The 2,989-nt window shown below is 54.1% G+C and overlaps 1 pseudogene; it reads right to left on the reverse strand.

Annotated features, from left to right (window-relative positions):
* Positions 1-342: 342 nt before the first annotated feature.
* LOC118619211 lies at positions 343-2,587 on the reverse strand (annotated as a pseudogene).
* Between the last annotated feature and the right edge of the window lie 402 nt (positions 2,588-2,989).

The raw sequence follows: 2,989 nt of genomic DNA on the forward strand, positions 1-2,989 counted from the left end.
ACCCAGCCTGAGAAAGTACAGATGAAAACCAGGAGATATTTATTTCCTCTACTGGATCCTGTTTCTGAAAAGTCTACCTCTAGATCTTCAAAGGGTTCTTGGCCACAGCGCTGGATCCCAGCAAGCCTGGTGGGGGCTTGTCTGGTGTTGTTTTGAGCACAGAGGAGACAGCTTTGGGCGACCGAGGCACAGAGGGATGGAAGTCGAGAAATTGGCTTAATAAGGCTTCTAGGGCAGTTTTTCCCAGATGGGTGAGTTCATGTTGTTGGAGGACTAACTGATGGGCTAATTGTTCTGGCACATGGATTCTGTGGTCTGGGAGGAGACATCATCCTTCCTTCCTTATATTTGCTCCCTCCTGTTGTGCCCGTTCTTCCTGGGCTGTGTGCAGTCCCCGAAGAACTGGACACTGCCCCCACAGCTCTGAGAGCAGTCACCCCAGGATCCCTAAGGACCCCAGCCACCAGCCTGTGGGATCTTAAAGTCCTAGAGCTGGTCTACATGGAGGCAATGGCCCCCCTTGCAGGCCTGTGAGGGCCCACACGGGGTGCCATCGGCCCACAGTGAATGCTTGGTCTGGCACATGGCATGACCATTGGGATTCCCAGAGCACTAGAGGGTAGCACAGGGCGGCAGCAGCCACAGACAGTGGTGTGAGTCAGGCCCAAAGGTCAGCTGGCACTGGCGTTCTGCGTCATAGTCTTTGCCAGGGAAAGTCACAGGCAGGTGCAGAGGAGCCTCTGGCTTGTCTAAGAGACAGTGCCTATAGCCATTGTCCAGGAAGTCCATAATGAAGTGGGCACTGCAGGGGGACCGGGGCTCCTTGGCATCCATGTGAGTCATCACAGGAGCCATTATATAATGAGAGGAGCTCCCAGCCCCGTTCAGATCGACATAGCCTTTGAGTTCAAATGGAGCATGTTGAAGACGTGGCCCAGTTCATGAGCAGCAGTTAAGGCTGATTGGAGCCCATTATCACAGCTCTGAGCCAGTTCACACACAGTGCCCACGTCAGCCATGCCCAGGGTGTCACAGGTAGAGATCCCACACAGGTTCTCACAGGTAAAGAGCAAAGTGATCTGAGTCTGAGACCTCAGTGGTGTTGAGTCCTTGGTGCCAGGCGCAGATGCTATGCAGAGTCTGGGTGGTGCTGGGTCCCATCTGGGGCCCTTCCTCTCCTGGCCCTAGAACCACCAGCTGAGTCATCAGCAAGCTGACAGGGTCGCAGATGCTTGGATGCTTGAAGGCCTTGGCTGCAGCAGCCATAACTGTGAGCAGGTAGCACTTCAGCCCTGTACCGTGAAATGCTACCATCTTGTCATCTGTCACCACCAGGGTCTCCACGAATCTACTCAGGGGAGCAAAGAACTTGACTCTTTGGGGGTTGGGCCCGGAGTTTCTAGGAGGAGTCTTGGCACTGCACATGAGACCCTGGCTGCTGGTGGGACTCTTCTGGCATAGGATGTAAACCCCAGGACCCCCTGCAGAGTTAGGAGTGCCTCTCTCCAGGGGCTGGATGTGGAGTTTGGTCCCCCGATACTGAAGCACCCCAACAGGGCTCCCTCATCCCAGTGCAGAGTTGCCACCAACTCTGGATCTCCATTGATGGTGCCAGTGAGGTAGGTGCCTGGCTCCGCTCTACCCAGCAGCTCAGGTGCCTGGCCTAGGTATTGCACTGTCAGCCCCTCGACCTGCATGCCCAGGTCTCTTGCTCCAGCTCTAGCAGCATTGTCTCCCCAAAGGCAGGCAAATGGTACCAGAGCCTAGTAGGGATGCCCAAACCAGGTAGGACACTGTGGTTGTGTTTCTTGGGAAACACAATCTTCCCCTCCTGGAGGTGGGGGCCAGTCAGCCTGCCACAACCAGATCAATTTGCTTTGAAAAGTAAGTTACCCAGTCTCTGCCAAGGCCCAAATTCCTGGGTTAGGACTCCCAAGGACGTCCAGGAGTCCTAAGGCTAGTGCCTTCATGAGCTTGGTAAATGCTTTCTCAACTGGGGCCCCAAACAAGGGGTGCCTATTCTCCTTTCAGGGCCTTATATAAGGATTTTGCCAATTCTAAAAATCTGGGTATCCATATTTGACAAAACTCTGCTGCTCCCAGAAATTCTCAAATCTATTGATGGGAAGTGGGAACCAGAATAGTGCAGACTGCCTGTTTCCTTTTGGCCCCTAGCATTCGTTTGCCTTGGGTGATCTTGAAACCTAAGTCAGGTTGGTAGTGGCTGGGTGCAGCAGAAGTTCCTGGTTTTCCTTGCTGGTAGTTGGGGCACTCATTTTTCCATCTCCTGCATGCCTCCCACTGAGGATTGGGCCTACAATCTAGGCATGTGCCCTGACTGAAAATTAAACTGGTGACCTCTTAGTGCATGGGTTGATGTCCAACCATTGAGCCACACTAGCCAGGCTGAGGGCAGGAGGGAGGCCAACAGGAGCAGGAGCAACCACACCAGCCCAGGGAAGGTCACAGTGGGGAGCAGCAGACTGGATTGGGCACCCCACAACTGGTTGCCTGTCCAATCCCTCTGGGAAGTGGGTCTGGCTGAAGCTGAGAGGGACTGAGGCTGTCTGAGCACCATATCCTTCATACTCTGGCTTTGTGGAAAGCTCCTCTCTGTAGCCTGGGACTTGGACTAATGCCAGGTCAGAGGCAGAGTTTCAGAGGGGCTGGGAACCTTCAGATGAGATGGAGAAAACTTGCCTATTGGTTTGGGAGAGGTGCCTAGTGGCCTGGCTCCTGCAAACCCTCCTCTCCTGTGCCTTTGTCTCTCCCTGCCTCTGTCTTCCACAGGTTCTCTGACCTCTCTCTGTTCACCCCAAACTCTGGCTTTGCCTCTGTGCCTTTGTCTGTGTCTCTCCTGCCCTCTTCCATGTCTCTGTGTCTGCAGGTCTCCCTGAAGGTTCCTCATCAAATAAGACCTCTCGTGCCCAGGCTTCTACGTCTAGATGTCCAGCAGGCACCTGGATCTGGAGCCACTTTCTGACTATTG

Source organism: Molossus molossus, unplaced genomic scaffold (genome assembly GCF_014108415.1).
Source record: "Molossus molossus isolate mMolMol1 unplaced genomic scaffold, mMolMol1.p scaffold_m16_p_6, whole genome shotgun sequence".
Classification (NCBI taxonomy): Eukaryota; Metazoa; Chordata; class Mammalia; order Chiroptera; family Molossidae; genus Molossus; species Molossus molossus.